Raw genomic sequence first — 22,241 nt, forward strand, 5'->3', positions numbered from 1 at the left:
CAACATATATAGCTATTTTTTCACCTGTTCTCTTCCAGCTGCTAATCTTCATCAAAGTAAGTCAGATGAAGAAAAAGATGTGACTCTCTACAGTCAGTATGCTCATGGTTCTTCTAAATGTGAAAGGTGCGATATACTGCTGTGATCCTTCTAAAATTGTCACTTCATTTCTTTGCCAAAACTAGCCAGCAAGAAAAGAACCCCCTTTCACCTGACAATATGTGGACTTAAAGCTTTGGCTTATCTCTGCAGTGGAATTTTCCTTGCTTTTGTGGATTCAACATTAAAAAAAAAAAAAAAAAAAAAAAAAAAAAAGTCTGCAAGCACATGACTAAAAAAAAAAAAAAAAAATGACATCCTCCTTCCCTCTCCTTTCTTAGTTTATCTTTAAGAGAACAAAATCACATTTTCCCCAACATGAATGATTTATCAAAACTAACAGATTTTTGGGGGAAAATAAACGTTCCTACATCAAATAATAACATTGAAAGAAGCTAAGGATGTGAGGGCAATGTATTAATAGTGTTCTCAGTAAATATTTTCTGGGAAAATATTACCTGTTAAAATCTGAATTGTTTGGAAGGTTAACTGTAAACTGAATACATGCAGCTCATTGATGTATTAGGTAGGAGGAATAAGGAACAATAGACTTTTTTATCCAAACAGACTAAAATGGCAAACTTGTTACCGAGCTTTTCTGTTATTTACCACCGAATGAATTCCTGCAACAAGGACTGCTTTTTGAAATGTCAAAATGTGAAAGCACTCATTGCATTTTTTAGCATCTTTTAATGAGACTTAACAGCTGAAAACAAAGAGGATAATCAACATCCTATTAGGTAGATTTTGGCAAACAATATTTATATATAACACTGGAAAATGCTCTCTGAAAAGGAGCTTGATACCTTCCATATTTTACTTTATGATCCCACACATGAAGAAATGAGTTGTAAATATGCCACGATAGTTCCAGTTCCTTGAGTACGATCAAACAAAAGCAATTGCAGTAAAGCCTGGCATTTCTTTTACTAAGATATGCCGTTCCTGTGAATTGAACAATAGATTAGATTAACCAGAGTCTCATTTCAGGCACAACCCTTATCTCTTCCCATTTCATCTGTTGTAAATGCTTTCCTGTAATTTAAAATCATATTTCAGGATTCATCTCTGTGAAGAGCAAAGGAAAGGAAAATGGCTGGAGGGGCAAAAAGAAAATGGAAGATCCCAAAGTAGGGTTTTTAAAAGAGGAGGGGATCTGAGAGCAATTGATTATGGTGAACTAACCACCAGTGTGCTTAGTGTCAGTAAACCAGCTTAATGCATTGCACTTCTATTTAGCTGTAGCTATGTTTCAGAGTAGTTATAGATGCTGGTCTCTTCTGAGCTAAAAAGAGGCAAAACTATGCTAATCTACATATACTGAAAAAACAAAAAATAATAGTCAGAGGGTCTTAATCACTTGAATGAATGAGGTATAAACTTGGTTTCTGAGATATTTCCCTGTATTTTTCTTTGAGACAATGTTAGATTTGGGTTCTAGTTTCATCTTAGCAAATTATTATGGTGAATCTTAATGTAGTAAGATGTCTTTTATGTCAAGAAATGATCTGTTGGTTCTGAGACTAGTACTTAAAAATTTAAAGCTTCCTAGGTCTTCTATCTTTATTCATGGCTGTACAGCTCAGTATCTAATATACCAAATTTATTTCTTGCTTATCCTTTTTTCTTTCATTGTAACAGAAGCAGAAGAGCATGTCCATAGTACATTTGGACAAATGTTATTCAGAAGGTTCTCTTTAGGTTTTTTGCCCTCATTTATTCAAGAATAGGGTGTATAGGTAGCTGCCACATGATATCAAACCATGTGCACTTTCTGTCCCATTTTATATGTAAAAAAGAAAAATGCTTTATAAACACTACCAGATAAGATATGGAGCTCACTGTTATTACTTTAAAATGGTAGAGGAAGAGAAAAAGTTTTACTAAAATTGGCTTTAATAATCTGAACTAGAAAGCATTGTCTTCTGCATTACAAACATCTTCTCCTCTCTATTTAGCAAAGTCTTTTTAAATTAAAGTTCTAGAAAATGGCTAGGAGTAATTCTGATCAATTTTGTGAAGTCTTCCAACTTCACATTTGGTAATTAATTTATTATAATTGTCCATCTGTTTATCTCAAACTCATCTTTCGATGTATTCCTTCTCATTTAGCCTCTTATATTTTGCTTCTAGAAGCTTTTTCCTGTCTCTTTTTGCTAAGCCTACACTACTTGGGAATTTTACTTCTGTTTATCCACTTGTGTTTTTCTCATTTTGCAGTAATGTCTGAGGCTGTAGCTCTGAGGAAATATCTTAGCACTGAGACTGAAGAAGACACTTATGAGAGATGGGAGAAGAGACTCCAAAGAGTCACTGAAACTAACATGGTGAAGAGAGAAAGCTAGGTGCTTTGTGTCCTCTATTCTTCCTCGAAGTTTATATAAAAAGCCTTTGAAATACGTTATTCCTTCTCCTGTTCTGTGGCATCAATGAAGACAAGGAAACTTCTGACCAAAGGATTATAGAAACCATGGGCCTTTTGTGAAATGGGTTGTGGAAATTGGTTACTATGACAACTCAAAAAAAATGAAGTAAAGGTAAACATAGGTACATAGATGTGTATCTCTGTGTTCATTGATTCAGTGCAGTTGCACACAGTACATTCTGAAGTACCAGCTGCCAGAACTGTGACACCATTTGAATTGTTGCCACATTTATTAACCAAACCATCTGTCACTGTGAGATAAACTTGAGGATGTTTTGCTTTTTTCCTGAGACAACAGTGAGCATCCAAAAATCAACAAACCTGACTATTCGGTGTGATAAACCCAACACAAATATCCCTGGGAGAGGATCTTATTTGATATTATATAACAGAGGTCAAAACACAAAGTGAAAAATGAAATCTTCATCACTGCTGCCCACAGAATCATTTCCAAAGTTAAAAGCATTTCAAGCAATTGAAGGTGAGAAAATAGAACCTTTGTCAGAGGGTACTGTTATCTCCCTCATCATTGTTAGGATTTGGGATCAAGTAGAATCAAATCTCAGAAGCTGGAAATACTGAATGACAGTATCTGGCACACCAATTGCTGTGACTCATGCTGGACATCTCTTGTATATATTGAAGGAAAATCACATTTCTATAAAGCTTTTCTAGGACTTTCAGCACATTAGTGTCTCTTTCATGTGTTTTCAAAGTTAATAAAAGATATTCATAATCAGTGGATGCAGCATTGAGGAATCTCCCCAAACAATGAAAAAACAGAGATAGAAAAGAATAATTGTTGAGATGCTACACTCCCGTCTTTTAGTAGAAGGCTCATCTTGGTTCTAAACAGGAACTGTGAATACTCTATTCCTGGGATTCAATTCATCCAATAGGATTAATTAGCTATCCAGACACAGAATAAGAGGACATTCATTCTTAAATCAGAAAACACCATATAATCTTCAGCTTCTTCTGTGCTAGAAGAATGACGCTGTGGTCAATGGTGCCCTTTTTATTAAATAATATGTAGGTGAGAAGAAAAGGTGTGAAAAAAGTGGAGATAGATACACTTATGGATTTAAATCTGTTGTTATCATAATAGCAGACACTGAGGTAGTCCATGAACCAGTATTATAACCAAGGCTAAAGAAAAAGCAAAAATTTACATTTGTTATGTACATGCATTTTTATCTATAACGATCAAGTCATTACAATGTTGCACACTCTTTTCAAAGTTAGGGAAACGGTCTTTGCCATACTTCTTTAAGTATTAGGAAATATCAGGCATATTCTTTTGAAGCAAACTATGAAGCGTCATGCTGTTTGGACCATTCTTTCTCTCATTTCCTGCAGACGGTTAGATGCACCATTCAGAACTTCTCTACAGGTTTTCCTTTGAGTATCTCAAAGCAGATTGAAGGAAAGACAATGCTAAACAAGTGACCCATAGAGCTTATGCCAGATGTGTCATCATGTACATCTGTATGCATTCTCTCTCTACTTTGTGTCCCTGGTACTTCTGCCTTGCACAGAAAAATATTTAAACATTTTATAATAGATGTATTCGTTTTCAGGTGCAGATGTTATTCATTTTTATATGTGAACATTTGTCACCTTTGAATTATTCTCTATAGCTTGTATTTGTCAGTACTTGGAAGCTCAGAAGCTTTGAAAAAATGGATTCTTCAGCTAAAATGACACTGGCTTATACTGAAGTTTCTGTGCCTCTTCTTGCATTATGAACTTTGCAATGTATATCAAGAAAACTTCTTAATTCTTTAAGACTTAAAATGAAGCTCTAGCCAAGTGACAGCAAGAATCTTTGTGTTCTGGGAATAATAACAGGAATTAGTAAGTGCTACACTGAAGGAGACCATAAATGTGGAATAGGTCATAGACAAAAAATCTAAACTAGACTGAATGAGAACTGATCCTCAGATACAAAGACTCGGAAATGTCAAGATTGTTTCGTAACTAGGAAGGTGCTTTCTACACCTATTTACAGCTTCTGCATGCAATGCCTACACAGATGACATAATGTAAAGTTCTCGATAAATGATTAGGAAATTAATAATGTTAAGCAAAGTTTTGTGGCTATCATTAGTGATATTCTTGTGTAATGTCTTTCTAAATAGTGCTTTCTTGCACACTTTCCTTATATAACACTGCTTTTGTTGCAATGATGCATCTTTCAGTAATTAGATTGGAAAAATGACCTCCTTTCTTTCCCACTTTATTTTTGCAAATCCTTCGATTCTTGTTTGATATTCAGTGACTATACCCTGAGACATTATGTTTAATGAGTGTTTGATTCTTCAGTGATAACTTTCAAACTCATTAAGTGTTAAGTGTCCCTAAAGTTCATAAAAAAAACTATTTCGAGAAGGAGTGAAGAAGTAATTGTTTTGGCAACCACATCTTGGCTGTAAGACATTGGAAACTATTCCAAATCCCAGTGAAGTTGGTGGAAATATTTTCACTCTGAGTTTAAGATCAAGCAAATTAAAAGCTGTCAGATTCAAATTCTCTCTCTAGTATCAGTAGTGCTTAATATCTGCTCCCTAGAAACTACCTCTGTTTCTCTCTTTGTACTTTCTCCCAGATGTTGCTATGAGCACATGCTGTCTTTCTTCCCTCTGGTCCTGAAATGTTAACACATTTCTACACAATACGTGCTTTGACTCCAGTAGACTACAAAGGATATAGGGAACCAAGAGAAATTTGCATTTTTGAATTACATTAAGGTAGATTCTCATCAATTAAATTAATTTTCCAAAATATTCCTTAGTCCTATTACTGTGGCTAAAAAATTCAACTTTTATTATTTTATTGTACTATGTTTCTTTACCTGACCATGTTTTATTGTTTCATCTATGGAGGAAGAGATTATTCCCTATTGGGGCTTCATTGTTGGAAAGCAGATATTAGCTTCCATTGCAGTAACATAAGCAGGGAAACACACTAGGGATTTTTTTTTGTCATATTGATCATGTATTCCATTGTGTATGTTCACAGCATTTTGTTAATAATCTGGTTAGACACGAGTAAGTTAGCAGAACTAGTTTTTCATGTAATTAATATATTAAAGTATTTTGATCATCAGCTTTGCTGCTGAGGTACTCATCTTTTCTAAATGTCAGAAATGAGAGATGAGCCACAGATGCAAAATTCTGTTATCTTTCCTGATTTCCACAGTAATTCTTGCCTCAAAGAAAATTACAAATGTCTGGATTCAATTAACTCCCTTCTGCCAGGAGTAGGATTCTTATTTTGCCATGCAATATTAGGGATTCGGCATTTTTCTCTTAAAAATCTTTTAGAATAGAATTTGACTGGCACTGACAACTTCATTTCACTTAGAAAAAGAACATATATATTTATGTGTAACATGATTATTTAGTTTAGTTTTGACTTGCCATGAAGTTTTGCTTAACTGGCAGATCTTTCTTCTCCACTGATGATCCTATAAAATTGAGCAAGCTATGCTTACATCTTGAAGTCCTGAGTTTAAAAAAAAAAAAAAAAAAAATTGAAAAAAAAGATAAATATTTTTATTTTAATTATTTATAAGTAAAATTAAACTTAAAATCAAACTCAGCATGGAATAGGAAGTGGAAACTCAGATTGTTCTTTTCGCAAATGTCTTTTTTACTTAAATCAAGTAGGTAAGCAAAAATGATGCAGATTCAGAAACTTCTTCACTATTAATGAGGGCAGTTTCATGAGAAAGTTTTGATATTATTTTTCACTGTTATAGTGAAGTGAGAGAAATGCTGCATATTTTTAAGTGAGTCTACCAGCTTTTTGAATGCACTGCAACAAGTACAAATGCTACCTCTGTAGATTATCTGTGTCCAGCTGCACATATCATGTCGTATCGCAAAGAAATTTTTGCTAACAAGTGGGAAGATAAATTTGCTCATTCTGAATGCTTCCATATTTTTAGGGTTCTCTGGCTTATTTTTGGAGAACAAATTGGAAAACCAACTTTAAATCAGAATTCTATGACTGGTTGCTTAATATTTCCAACCTGTATTTAATCACTTTTTCTTTATCTACACTCTATTTCTCTCCTGCTCTTGTTCTCTCTCCTCATTCCCACTCTCTTTCAGTGGTCAGAACTTAGTGGTGCAGTTTTGTTCCTTCAGCTTCTTTCAAGTTATGGGCAGTTGCCCAGCATGTAGCTCAATACAAAAATAATCAAACTTTACGACTGTGGCTACAGGTGCTTGCTGTTGATGGCAGCTCTACTGCATCTGTAGTGACTGTGCTCTGCCTCATGCTGCCAGGTCCTGTCCTACCCCTAAAGTGATTGAGTACTGGAGGAAAGAGATGTATGGAGATCACCAGAGGGTTTTTGGCAAGGATGTGAGTAAGGAGTATAGTTTTACCTTGTCTTTTTTGAGATTTCACAAAACCCTGCTGTAAGCCAGCACCATCCTTCTCAGGTGGGGCTTACTGTCACCTGGGCTAGTTTGAAGCAGGAAGAAAATGCATAAGATGTTAAACTATAATTCTGAAAATAAATTAGTTTGAAACTTTTTATAGTTCTATTAAAGCATCAGTGTAATGAGAAATGAAGCAAAGCATTACCATTTACACTTGTTTCAGTTCTATCATTAATCTTTATTCAAACATTTCCTGACCCAGTGGTTCATTTACTCATTTACTAACTTGAGCTTTTCTTACCAGATAATTGAGTAAAGATAAATTTCTTCTAGCGGCATGCTGAAAGGAGGCTACGTCTTTACACAAAAATATTGACTTGTGACATTTGTCATAAGGAAGCTTTACAGGAAAGGGAATAATCGCATATGATGGCACAGGTCCTTCTACCATGCTGGCAAACTTTGAGGAAAGTACTGGGAACAATTTTAAACTGGGTCTGTGATATGAACAGTAGGATTTTCTCTGAAGTACTTAGGAGATTAACAGGTAATTAAGAGATTGACATTGCAAGAGTGAGTTTGAATAAAAGTTTATAACCCCCTAGTTCCTGTAAGTGTGGCTTCTTGGTAAAAAAGTAATGCTTATGATACATGACTCTTATGTCAAGATGTTTAATGTTTTCAAATATAACTCATCTTTTATTAAGAAACTTATATTTAAATAAATTTATATGTTACTTATATTTAAACAAATTTATTAACAAATACTGCATTTATTTTTATTTTTATTTTTATTTATTTTTTGCAATCTTTTGAGGTCCATATATGAGCTCTCAACTGAGCCATTCTGTCTTAGACTGACAGATGTATATCCAGCCCCAAAGAGCCTCGGATCTAGTGAGCTACTGAAATATATGCCACATTATGCAGAACATTTCAGAGAGAAGGTGAGCAGAAGGTTTTTTTTTTTTCTTTTGCAGAATAATATCTCGGAATGGTTCAAAGAAAAAGGTAAGTTCAAAATACCTGAAAAAGCATAATCTTAAATAGTCATTCAATAACTTGGTTTTTCGGGATGTAGGAGACAAGGAAGTCACTGACATTATGGAGAAAAGAAGGATTGGTGTTCTGTAGTTTTCTGTTCTATACCTACGGCTTTTCTTTGACATTCAGGCAGCATCCTGACAAGTAGAGGCCTTGTACGTAGCCAGTATGATGAACTTTCTGCTTAAAATTGTACTAGAAACCTAAAACCTCATAATTCCTCACGTATTGAGTAAAGATATACAAAATAACAGAAAACAGCTAAACCTGTATGGGAAGCTGTGAATGCAAAGACTGCTGGCTAAAGGAATTGTATCTCAGTAATTAAAGATTTGTTTCTGCTTGTGGTTTTCTTCAGTGTTTGTGGTAGTTTACCCTTAGTTTCTGAATGACATTCCAGACTATCTTAATTCATCTCTATTGTGATATTAAAAAATGAGATTTGCAGTGGCAGTAATAAATGATGTAGAATCCTGCTTCTAATGGCATCAGCAAGAATTTACCAGAGAAGTATTTTTGGAATCCCATCTAAATCTTTCATAAAATGTGAAAATCAGATTTTGAAGTCTTTTTATTATTTATTTATTTATTTTTCTCTTTTCATGTCACAATAGATCTTTTGAGAATATACAGAGAGACCTTTGGGAAGAAAATATTACGCTTAAGAAAAGAGAGCCTACAAAAATCTGTCTTGTAACAATGGTGTCAAAAAAGAATTTTGAAAACTTACTGCATAATGAGAAAAGAAACAATAGGAATGTGATTTAAAATGAAAGTTGAACATTAATGTGAAACAATGTTACACTGACCTTCAATGTATAGTTCTTAGAGGCATGGTACCAGGGCCATTGGTTAGGTTGGCAGCAGCACAGTCACTTTGTTCTGTTAATCAAGGCAAAGAAGCACTTTATTCCCACTAATTGAACAGTTTCCTCCCGTGGGCACAACATAAGTCAGTAGATTTGCAACCATTACAGAGGGATAACTTAGCTTAATAAAAGCTAACAAATGTTTTCACTGATGTGCCAGGCAGCTCAGTACTTGATTCTCTTTACTGCAAAGGTTATGAGCTAGTGAGATCAGGTTAAGCTATTTTGACTGGTTAGGCAGGGAACCCAGGATGATACTATAAGGCAATGTCACAGAAAAAATGCAAGTACAAGGAACAGATAAGTGATTGTCACAAATTTCTACATGAGTGCATTAATCACATCAAGGGACACTTCCACTCTTAATGGCATTATAATGAGGAAAAATCTAGTATTCAGATAACTTTAGCAGTTGATAATGCTTGTGGAGAATTTTTAATGCATCGCCAATGCAACATTGATTGCTGGAAATAGGTAGTCAACTGAGATTTGATCTTTCTGGTTTCTAATTTTGTTAGCTACAAAATTTTCAACTATGATAGTAAGAAAGGCCAGAAATCAATATGTTCAAGACTCATTAGAAATATATATTTCACTAGCATACCTTGACTTGCTGCTACATGTTTTACTGGGTAATGAAAAGATTTTGCTTTAGCATTAAACTGGTCTTGCTGCTTTGCTGACTTGGATGAAGCCTGATTTTTCACACAGTGATCTCCAACTTTCACATGCTAATAGGATGCTCTTAGCAACATTGCATTCTGTCTTTCCAGTCAGCCTAAGGGATCAGATACTTCTGGAAAGAGGAATGTACAAGCAACATCTGAGGATCCTGTGGGCAAAAAAAAAACTGCTTGTGAGTCATGGCTTGAGAATCACAGGTCTAAACCAGGCAACCATATTAATGTGATGTTGAACTGCTACTCTGAATTAACATAATCCTTTGATACCACTGTGTGTATCTTTCTTCATTGCAAAGGTGAAGATAGTGTGTGATACTCTTTTCATTTGTAAAGCTTGAAGAAATACCCACATAATTTTAATTAGAAGTGATTTTTACTGAAAATTCTGGGGCAAAATTGGCTAGCTAATCTGAAAAACAGCTTCATTTGGTTTACACTGTTTAACTTAGCCTGTCAAGACTTTATCATCAGCAAAGACCCAGTGCTGAATATGCTATAAAAATACTTTTCTCTTGTGTTGAACAGGAGGGAAGAGTACTTTGCCTGGGTCTGTCAATCAAGTTTAGTAAAAACGTGAAAGGAAATTCTTCAGTCACACTTTAGCAGGTGACAAGACGTTTCTTTGTTTGTTCGTTTCTTTTGTACAACAATGTGACTTCTTATGACATATATCAAAATCAGCAGGTACTTAGTACAAATAGATGTTTTACTCTGCATAAGAACTGAATGCATTTGTAAAGCCAACCTTGTTATGCCTAGAGATTAGACTGGGATTAGATACAGTACAGTATCTTTGCTCAGTCCAACCCAGAGCTAACATAGAAAACCTAAAGTTGGTTTAAGCAAAGACCATAAGCGAAGTGACATAATTTCCCATTAAGACTGAAGAAGCAAATGTTTGATCGTTAAATGTTCTTTTTTAATACTTATAAAAATTGCATTTTTTTAGCCCCAAGATGGCTAACAAATGTAAAAGGTGCCATCTTGGGAAAAATCTGTGCAAATCTCTTTCTTAAATCTGTCTCTTATAACCCCAAGCAGTTAATGCATGAATATTTCCCAAGGCATAATGATTTATGCCCTTGATTTAATAACTATTACAGCAATTTGTGGTATTGCTATGACCCCAGTTTCCCAGTGATCTTACAAGTATTTTACAAAACTGCCCAGTATGATAAACTCCTTAAATTATCACTCTTTTTTTTCTTTTTTTTTTTTTTCTTTCTGATTACCCATGGAACAGCCAAACTGCTGGATATCCACAGGTATATCTTTAGACACTCTCTATTTTCATGACATTTAGAACTGAGAAAAAATGTTTACAGTAAGACTGTGCAATGCAGTCATCTGTGATAACAGGTGAGCAAATTTAAAACATTTAAAACATAAAACATATCTGTTTTGTGAGGAAATCACTGAGATGACAGGTTAAAGTTTTCATATTAGTATTCTGTATTTTAATGGAAACATGACAGTTATTCCTATAAAATATTCCCTTAGAAAAGAACTGATACTGCTCTCAATATAGCTGTGACTACAGTGCCAACAGTTTGACAGCTGCCTATTATATCAGTGCACATTGACTTCATGCATGTACTGACTGTACTGGAGTTTGTAATGAAACTTGACATGGACAGACTATTTCCGAGTATCAATTGCTATAGTTCCTGAAACTTTGTTTCCTACTACACTGTATATTGAGACTTGTCTGCAGTTTTGGAGATGGAGACTTTTATCATGGTTTAGACAAAAGACACAAAAGCTCTTGCAGACTAGTGCCAGATCTCTGGCACAGACCCGTGATTTGTTTCTGCTTTGGGCAATTACGTGACTTCTCCTCTATACAGGTGCTGGCTGGTTTTGCAAAACTTATAATAGTGTGTGACATGGAAGCAGGAAGATAGAATGCCTGGTTATGGAAATCCATTTTGCAAAAGAAATGAGAAAACAAGTAGATTTGGGTCCTGAAACTGCTTGCTCAAGGATTTTTGTTATGTAGATTATAGTAGGTTGCTTCAATCCACAGTTTACCTTCTAACTTGAGTTGAAAGTTTGAGTTATATTTGACACAACATTGTATATGTAATAGATGCTAAAAATAGTGCAAAAATGTAGAGAGAATTGTAAGATATTGAGTTTTTTAAAGACTGACATCAATATGGAGAGACAGGTACAATTACTCTCTCGCTGAATTTCCTACATACTGCTAACTTAAGCTGTAAGCCCTTAGAGTGATGCAAACCAATTTAGTAATGCTGCTCCCACTTAACACTAATAGGACATTTACAGATAATTTCCTGTGCACCAGCTGGAAAATCTGCCACTTAATATAATCTAAACATGTATTTATAGCTTAATTATTCTCTGCCATTAGACAAAATGCAATATTATATAGTTCTGTAAATTTTAAATGATATTCTGTAATAATATGTAATTGCTATTCTTGAGGGGGAGGGGGGGGGGAAGCAAAAAACATTCAAAATGTTCTGATATTGGATCTTTAGAATTAAGCTAAACCTGGCCAGGTTATGTTTATATAATCCACAAAAAAGTAACAACAGTAAAAACATAGAAAAAATGCAAGGACTGTCTTTCCAGTTAGGGACACATTTTCTGGCAATTCTCAAGCCTAAACTGAATTTGAACACACTGGATTCATATAAAACAAAAAGAACATATAGAACTGTTACACTCTTGGTGTAAGTAATAGAAGAGAACAGACCTGTGTCTGGAACATCAGACCATCCCTGCTGTTGTAAAAAAAAATCTATTCAAGTGATGAAAATACATCATCCCTACTTAGAATGATGTTCAAAGAAGCTTTCATGTGTGATCACTGAATTATGAAAAGCAGAAAGTTTCACAGCTGCAGTAAAAAACAGGAGGTTTTTTTGTGTGTGTGTTTTTGTTTGTTTGTTTGTTTGTTTGTTTTGTTTTGTTTTGTTTTCCCCTCAATCTTCCCCAGGGTGTGCTTGATCAGCCAAAGTCAAAGGAAAGAAAGGGAAAACTGCAAACTCATGAAGTGGCCTGCAAGATTGAAAAGGGAAAAGGGAAAATGTTAAACTACTGAGGCTGTGTTTAAGACTATAAAAGCTTGCAAATTACCTAGAGGAAAAGCAGTATACAAGAATTCACAGTTATTGTGCAGTGGTTATATTTGATGCAGTATATTGGCTTTCAGAATATTTTCACACCAGAGGAAAAAAAAAATGCCCAACTTGAGAAATCATTGAGAAACCATAGGCCTCTTATATTGCATACTACTGTTGATCAGAAATGGCAGTTGCTATGAGTTGGTAGAGGTTGCTAAAGATGAAAATAATTTAAATAAGTTGAACTTTCTGTTGCTTAAAGAAATACGAAGATTTCTGCAAGCCAGGAAAGAAGTGACCTTCCAAATCACATGGCATGGCTACTAGCATTAGAAATACCAAATTAAACTCATATCCAGCTAGTACAAACATTAGAAAAATGTATACGCTAAAACAACCAAGGAAGCGACAATGAGAAACACATTCTTAGACTGATGGAGTCAATGTTATTCAATGAATGTGAATCTTACAGTTGATCAAATATCTTTTTCTTTACTTAAACACACTGTACTATAAGTCCCTATTATGATAGCAAAAGAGGTTAATTAGATGAGTGATTGTTCTTGATATTTTAATAAGTATAATACTGAGGCAGTGTCATCAGTGATCTACTTTGCCAAAGACATTGTAAACATTCCTAACACTGGGTGCTGAAGCCTGTCATATAAGTAAGAGTTTATACTTTTATTTGTGCTTGTTAAGATTATTTAAATATGTTGATTTCATTCCAGATTTGAACAAATACCTTTTATATTTTGGATTAATTACTTTTATTTTTAATCAAAACTTTCACATATATTTCTTATTAAGCCACAAAAGTCCAACCCAAATCCTCCCTACCTCTTCTTGAGTCTGTGTGTGTTGAATTTTCATGAAGTGATGCATCAGAAGGGTAATATTCTTCTCAGTCATGGACAATTTGAATGTATTTTCTAGACATTCTTTATAATGTCTAAAAAATTGGCTAAAAATATATATTCCAAAACTTTAATGACTATTTCCCATTCCTGAAGAAATAGATATCTACAGTCTCTAATAAACCAGTTCTTCCTGAAATTAGGAGACCCTATATGATAACTTAAACCTAAATGTTTTTCCAGTACAACACTTGGTTCTTTATGGCTTATAGAATCCTTCACCAGGGAGAACTATAGAATTTTAATATTTATAATACAAAAATCTTTATTTATTATTTATTTATCTTTATTTATTATCAAGTTTAAGTTCTATCAGGAACTGTTACTGCAATCAGAACTTATTTGCCTTGGTTCAGCTGCCCTATTCTGCATTTCAGTTTTCTGTATCATTTACTTTGGCAGTGAAAGATTTACACATAGAATCACACCTTAGACAAGAAATTTATGAAGCAAAAATATAAGTACAAGAGTCCTCAAATATTAAGTTCTGGTGTCCACAGAAGACCAACACATAGCTGGGGTCTATTTGAAAACCTTTCCCTCAGAAGTTAATCACACTTCCCTTTCTTAAAAGTATTTACAGATGCAAATTATCTTAGAATTCAGGATGCTGCTGAATCTGCTTCTGTTTTCTGGTAAGATCAGCAAGCATTTAAGAATCTAAAGATATATATTTAAAACAACTTTTGAGTCTAGCATCTGGTTATTTCCTAAGACACTTATCCACTTATCCCCATTTGGAGAGACATTCTGAATTACAATTCTTCCTCCTATTTTTTATTATTTTTATTTGTGTGTGTGTGATTCTCAGCCTTAATGAAAACACAGCTGATGATATAATGAGGAAATAATATGCAATAAAAATGGACCTAGAGAGTTTCTTACAGCTTCTACAGTAGATGGGGGTAGAGGAGGCTAAGGAGTCTGCCATGTTTAAGTCACCAAACAAAGGCAATTTTAAAAGATTTCTTTGATCCCTACAATTTATCTGACTTCAGCTTCTCTTAGGAGGCTGCAGAGGGGTAGAGAGAAGAAGTCTATTACAGGTATGAGTAGAGTGCCATCTGCTTGAGGGACATAAGCTTACATTATAGCACAGACAGTTAATATACCTTAAAACAGTTAATGCTATATGCCTGCGAAAGAGACTGATACTGTTTTTTTTCTGGCAGAACACTGACTTCTAGTAATTTATCTTAATATTCTATTTATATAAGAGCTGCAACCTTAAGCATACAAGGTTAATTAAGGTTTATTTGACTGCCCTTTCTAGTTCCTGTGCTTTGCACAGCATTGAAAAGGTGGCAGATTGCTAATCAGGAATCCTTGACAATTTGTCCAAACCTGGAGGTGAGAAACCTCTGTTTTACAGAAATTATAATTACATGTAATTGCAGCCATGGACTCTAACTATGAGTCACAGTTAAACCATTCATCTTTTCTGCACATCTTCCTTGCTAAATGAGATAGCAATGTACTAAGAAGCATTCAATTGCTTAAGGGATAGTTTCCTCTTACACAGTTTTAGCTATGACACTGCATCAGGAGATTTTGTGAAGCTACAGATGGCAATAGTTCACAGTGACACTGTCTTTATGTTTAGGATACTACTCTTCTATTTTTATAGTTATTTTTAGCAAGACTTCTTGTCTTTTTTATTTTGTGTTTATATTCAGGCATGCTAGTGAAGTGGTGTTTGAGCACCTGGTGGGAAGGCAGGGCCAACCCAGGGGATCTCAGGTGCATTGCAAATCAGAGTGATTAAAAGGGGTGAAGCCAGAATCCACACCATTCCAGATCTTCTTTAAGGGCTGACAGTGGAAGCAAGGGTATCTTGCTGGAGATCCCTGCATGCTGGAGGTCTTCCAAAGGTAAGCAGATTCTTTTATTTGTTTCTATATCCATGGCTGTTGCATTGGCGCTTACCCTTACTTACTGTAGCCTAGCACTTTGCTACTACTTTGTCACTGCTGAGTTTTCCATCAAGTTACAGTGTTACACATGTGGAAGAACCTGAGAACTGGCACAAGGTGCCCAGAGAGGTTGTGGAGTCTCCTTCTATGGAAATATTCCAGATCCCCTTGGATGACTACCTGTGTGACCAATTGTAGGGAACCTACTTTAGCAGGGGGTTGGACTCAATGATCCCTTAAGGTCCCTTCTGACCTTTGCAATTCTGTGTTTCTACGCTTCTAGTTGTGACACTTGTCCTTTCAAGTAACTGTTCCATGTGCTGAGGTTTTGCATTGCAGGACGTCTGCCTGTAAGTGCAGTGAGTGAATTATTTAATTCCCTTTGCTTACAAGCTTGGCTTTGCTTCAACCATTTATCTAAACTTAGAGGCTTTTCGCTTTTGCTCTTCTGGTTCTCTCTCCCATCACCCTAAAGAAGGACATGCTCATCAGTATTAGTAGTTCTATAGAAACGTTTACTTTAACACCTCCTTATTTCCAGTTTTCAATTAATGAGAATTGCTGTCATTAAAACAGGAGTATTTTAATCCTATTTTTTTATTTTTTATTTTTTACCTTTTTCATGAATGTAAAATACAAAGCAGGAAAGTGTCTTGTTTGAGTAGTTTTTGTTGTTCATTTGTCATTGTCTATGACATTTTGGGCACTTGCCAAAAATTCAGTAAAAGATCTATCCTCTGAAGAGTCTTTCAGAATCTAAGGATGAACAGGCAAAGGTTACAGGAAATAGATATTGGTGAAAACAGATCAATACTTAGTGAGGAAAATTGGTCTGTTTAACATAGAGATGTTCAAGCCACTAAAGATGGGATTGGCATACACAAGAATTTTGTTTGTATGGGTTTTTTGTGTTTTTTTTTTTTTTGTTTTTGTTTTTTTTCTTAAGAGAAGGTCAATATCTCTGTAGTGTCTCCAATGGTATTTCAGGATGTTCTCATTTGCAAATGACATTTTTCTGTTGCCAGAATACCTCTATTTTCTTCTTGATACCTCTGCTTTCCTTACCAACTTGACAGATTCCTCAGCACCTAAATACTGATTATATATGTGCAATGAAAGGGCTTATGTTTTTATTTAGACTGTAGAGAAAGTTTTAAGAGGAATTAAAAAATAAAAAATCAATATTTCTGGTTAAATAATAAATCATGTAATATTGCTTATGTGAAAATAATCTTAAAATCAGTGTGAATTAATTTTGTGTTACTTCTACCTGCTTTCTGTCCTGACATGTAATCACTTTAGGTTGATTATTTTAATATCACATATTTCCACTTCTCCCTGGTGACCTCTAAGTGTGTGGGTTACTGTGAGATACACGTTGAAGATACGCTTCTCAATTTGTGTAGTGTATCCTACTAAACATTGATGATTTGATGCTGTTATAAAACGAACAAGATCAGTAATAGGAAAACTGTACCAAAGGATTGAGAAATGATAATAATAGTACTTTATAATAACAGTGGTGAATATATGATTTTAAAAATGTTATTAAACAAGATCCTGTTCTTATATAAACATAAGGAGGGAAGTCTTAAAATCTCGAAGTAATTTTTACAATATTTTCTCCTCCTGGAAAGACTCATGTATTCTGGGGAGGCTGAGAGATGTATTATAACTTTCTCAAAATAAAATATCTCATACACTATGAATTTCCCTTTAAGATGTCCTTCCCCACAAAACTTTCAGTATATCTTATTCTCCAAGGAGTAATTAACTTTGACACCTCTTTGCTGTATGTGTGTGTGCCACATGTTTGTGAAACAGGCAGCAGAATAATGGCCATGAGCAGTACAGATAAAACTCCTTCCTACAGAACATTAAATGCATTTGGTGGAAGCTCATCATGTATTCTGACAAAAACAAAGTAATTCCTTGTGATGAAAATGCAACATACGGGTCATCTGGGTCCCACTATTTATATGTCTAGACTTTGAACATAGTAATATTCTTTTTCTTCTAAGTGCTTGTATAATTGATTTTGAATTTGTTTATGGTTACAGCTTTTGTGGCTGTTGTTGGTTGTCCATTTCACATACTAATCACCATCTGTGCCAAGATGTTTCCCAAATGCCTTTCATGCCTAGTCCTTCCCTAACTTCAGTTTATGTTGTCTTACTTTACAGTCTGCATTATCTCACTGAACACCCTACCAGCACCAGTCCTTCTCAGTTCTGCGCTTTCAGTACGTACCAGTGCCACACTGGAGTCTTTTTCTGTTAAATTCAAATTTATCACATATAATTGAACTTTCCTTAACCTATTTGATATTAACACCTCATTTTTTTTTCTCCCATTCTCGCAGTTTCTTCCACATTAAAATGCATACTTCATAGAAGCCTAAGATTGGAGAAATGAAAGAGAAAGACTGTTTCAAGATATTTGTCTTCATTTCTCTTATTTACTGAGTAATGTTCTTCACTCAACTTAGTAGAAACCAGAGTTTCAGAACCTGATCACTGAAGTACTACAAGACCCCAGGTAATATTTTTTGGACTGTCTCGGAACATCATTTGAAAGTTAAATTTATTTAGGGTGTTTGAAGCAGAAATCAACATTTTGCTTGTAGGCAAGTGGTTTTTTGGTTTTTGTTTGTTTGTTTTCCAAATTTAAGCACTTGATCTGTCTCCAATTTATATTCCCATTTTGCTCTTTGTTTCTCTGTGCAGCATGTTTCATGGCATATGTCTTCATATTACTTACTGCTTCTTCCTCTAAATACCTTTTACACATTACCTTCTATCTCTGTTCTTCGCTGTTCTTTGACGTATATTTGATTCAATCTTTCATTCAGTACCAGGAATATGTTTCCACTTTCTCACAACTCCATGAACTTTCACCTTTGGGTGAGAGTTCTCTAAGAAGAGTACCGGTATTTTAGCGTTACCCTGGCATACAGGAACCAGCCAATTGACTTCATTTAGTACTTTCTGTGTGTAGATCCAGCTGAGTGTTATTACTTTTGGTTCCTTTTAGGATTTAAGAACATACATATTATGGTCAGGAAAATAAAATCTTCTGCAATCACAAGCAGTAGGTATTTGATCAAGAATACTGGAGACATCAACATAAGTGCCAGTAAAACAGAGGCCAAAAGGACACTTTCAAAATACTATAGATCTCCAGAACTGACTGAGAGCTACAAAGAGAGAACAGGAGAGGTCTGTTGTTTTTGAAACTTCAGAATGTGTTTATGTAATTGTAGTTTCCATACAAGTGTTTACATAGAATTTTCTCATTGAAATCACATTGAATGTTTCTTGCCCTTTATCTCATTTTAACAGTAGAGTATATTATTCCTTAAAGTTTGTTCTCTTTCCCACAACTATGCTAGGACTGTCACTCTAATACTGCAAACACTTTACTCAAACTATAGTGATTTCAGTCTGAAATCTATGCTCTGTCAAAATTAAAGAAGACATCTGAATTAGGAGATGCCATACTCATAGAATGTCAACATCCACAAGCATTCTTAGAGTTGGTATCTTTGGTTATTATTATTTTGTTTGTTTGTTTGCTTTGTTTTTGTTTTGACCATTATGTTACCAAAGTTATTATCAATTGAACAAATGGATCAGGAAGGTGGTTAGAGACATCCCTTAATTATCCTCACTTTGTAGCTCAATCTACTTTTCAGTCAGCTATTTTCTTCAGATTTTCTCTTAAGATAACTAATTTCTACCATCATTAATCAAGTCAGATCACCAAAATAATGCTACCAACACTCCTTGAGTATAACCTCAAATGACATCCAGTAGCTGCAGTAACTTTCTTGAGAATTTCTGGCTTTTTTTTTGTGCTTCAGGTTCTTATCTCTCAGAAAGCATCAGTGTCTATGGTAATATTTTAACATCCTTCCCCTGGTGCTAAAAATGTAATTGTGATAAATAGCTGGAAAAAATAGACAAAAAACAAACAAACAAAAAAGCACACATGCACAAAAACCTGGTATTTTTCTTTTTCTTAAGGCAACTTAAAGTCAGGCAGCATTTCTTAGCCTGTGTCTAGTTGCAGCTGAAAGCCATGAGCCAGATATTCTAAGGAAAATTCTGTGCGTTACTGATAGTTGTTATTTGTTTGTTTTCCTTCTGAAATAGCTTTATATCGTTGAGGCCACTGATCTAAATCATTTTTGGCTGAGATGAATCTTCCTGAATTTCTTGGATAAGAACAAATACCTCAAGTCTCCAGAAAAAAAGAAATGGAGGAGAATTGGCTGGAAGTTCTTAAGGATGTAGTAACCTTCATTTTCTAGATAAATCTGTGCCTCTGATTCTAGCATGTTGTTAGGTGGCACTACTGCATATTCTAATGGTGGGTCCTGTTTACCATGCTCCAAAAATGACACAAAATAACATAACTTTTGTTTCCTTCTATGAGAAGTCCCTAGTCATACAAGGGGCTGAATACAGATAATTATTTCAGAATAGCAAAAAGTGTACAGTAAAACACTTTTCAGATGTGATCTTCTATAAAGAAAGGTATTTTGTGAGGTAAAATGGCCTTCAGGAATATTAGCTGCCTGCTCATGAGACAAAATAAAGCTTTTTACTGGTCCCTAACTGCATAGTGAGCTCTAAAATGTACACATAAATAGTATTCTGTATTTACATTTGGTTTTATCTTTGTTGCTATTAAAATAATCTGTCATTTAAATGTTCCTCTTTTAGGAACGTTGCAGGAAGGCTTTTGGTAGCTGTCACTGATCAAACTGTTCAAGTTTGGATGCTTTAGGAATTAACAGCTCTCTCTGTTGTCAGTTAAGGTATCTTCAGGTGCAGAATATTTTTAGATGAAAAATCTTTTCTAGCCAAGACACTATTTGAAAAGCCATCTAACCTGTTCCCTTCCTTTATTGTAAGGAAGTTCATAGCTGGTAAGAAAGGCTAGAATGTTGTAATTCATATTTCTACTGATAATGACTTAATTCTAAATTACATTTTAATTTACAATTTTAAATTTTCTTGATTTTCTTGATAAAATTGTTTGGAACTTTGAAAAGCAGAACTTGTTCTTATTTTCTTTTCATCACATAAGGAAATTCAGAATTATGTGTAACTGTCTTGACATTTTATTTCACTGTAACAGCTTCTGATAATGAATGGAACTCTATGGTGGATATGAGTTTGAAAGCAAAGGAATTAAGTAATCCTAGTATTTATCTGGATGTGTCATTGAATTCCTGTATCATTTTAATTGGGACTGAAAAAGTTCTCAGTGGTCATCTTTCCCTGAATGTAAGTAGATATGATATTTATGATACAGTTAGTTCATATATAAAGCAAATAATATGGACATTTTAAAAAATCATCATTCTTTCCTAAATTCAAATTCATGTCAGTTTTCATTTGGTGCTAAAAGCCATTAAGGGGATACAAACTAATTTGATCTTCAGCAGCATAACTTTGCACTCACCTTTCACCACAAATTTCTAAATTCACTTTTAATTTTTCAAAATTAGTTTATTCAATGTTATAGCAGCAATTTTTTTTTATCTTTCTCCAGCCATGGAAAACTAAGATGTTATTCAGTGTGGCATTTTCAACTTCCATACTTCTCTAGGCTGTCAATAAACAGGTATGTTATTGAACATCCTCTGCACATAAATTCAATAATGCAGTTGGAGCAATAGGAGGCACATTCTTATTGTTTCTGAACACCCACAGCACACAGATTCAGCAACACAGTTGGAATATTCTTAGTGTACAAAGTGAGGTCACCTCTTATTTTCACTTGCAACTTTGCCTCATGGGATCTAAAACAATCTGACATACTTCAGTAATCTTACATCTGTTTTTCTGCTGAATTTGTTTTGTTGTTACTTGGAAAGAATGAGTGCTGTTATCTATTTGTACAATCAAAAATCATTATTTCTATCTGTGTGATATGCCTGGCTGTGATACTGAACATCACGCTTTTTATTTTCTAGCATTGAGATTGCTTGATGAATCAGAGGCAGAACTCCAGCTTGCTTTTTGTTAACATATAAAAGGACTCCTACAGATACTTTGAGTCTAAAGGTAATTGGGTGAATACGTCTTGCCAATGCTGTAAAATCAGGCAGAGTAATTTTCTTAGCCTGGACTCCTACATTTTTGGACCCAGTCAAACTCTACTCTGAAAGCATAAAATCATAGGATGGTGTATGTTTAAAGGAACCTTAAGGACTAGGTAGTTCCAATCTCCCTGCTGTAGGCAGGGACACCTTCCACTAGACCAGGTAGCCCAGGGATGCATCCAACCTGGCTTTGATCACCTTCAGAGATAGAGCATTAACAGCTTCTCTGAGCAGCCTGCTCCTCATCACTCACTGAGTCAAAAACTCCCTCCTAAAACTTAATCTAAATCTTCCCTCCTTTAGTTCCCCTTCTGCCACTGTTCATATACTGCAGCTTTTGTCAGGGCTAATTAACAAAGGTTCAGGGCACCCAAATACTCTTTCACAGCTTTAGGGACAGAGTTGACATGCGGTAACTAGATATGCTGGTACTTGGCATGTTCATATGTGTTTCCCTGAGTAACCCAGTCACCACTTTCCCCCATTGTAAAAGTAACTATGGTATTAAAACACAAGCAATAGAATGTTTTCATGAAAGAGACACCATCTTCCTTCCAAGGTATGAGAGAGATGAAACTCTGAGTAATCAACTCTTTATCTTCCCTGTAGAGATAAGTATTCATTAGCAGTTGATTACAAGGAACACAGTCTAGATAACCTGCATCTATCCATGCAGTGCACAAGTGCAAC

General features: G+C 34.8%; 1 long non-coding RNA gene across 1 annotated transcript; it reads left to right on the plus strand.

Annotated features, from left to right (window-relative positions):
• The first annotated feature begins 15,328 nt into the window (after window positions 1–15,328).
• LOC140252111 (uncharacterized) lies at window positions 15,329–21,485 on the plus strand. Its single transcript, XR_011903538.1, has 5 exons — window positions 15,329–15,394; window positions 17,620–17,678; window positions 17,799–17,974; window positions 20,999–21,070; window positions 21,423–21,485. It is a non-coding gene; the product is annotated as an uncharacterized lncRNA (long non-coding RNA).
• Window positions 21,486–22,241: the final 756 nt, after the last annotated feature.

This window comes from Excalfactoria chinensis, chromosome 4 (genome assembly GCF_039878825.1).
Source record: "Excalfactoria chinensis isolate bCotChi1 chromosome 4, bCotChi1.hap2, whole genome shotgun sequence".
Classification (NCBI taxonomy): Eukaryota; Metazoa; Chordata; class Aves; order Galliformes; family Phasianidae; genus Excalfactoria; species Excalfactoria chinensis.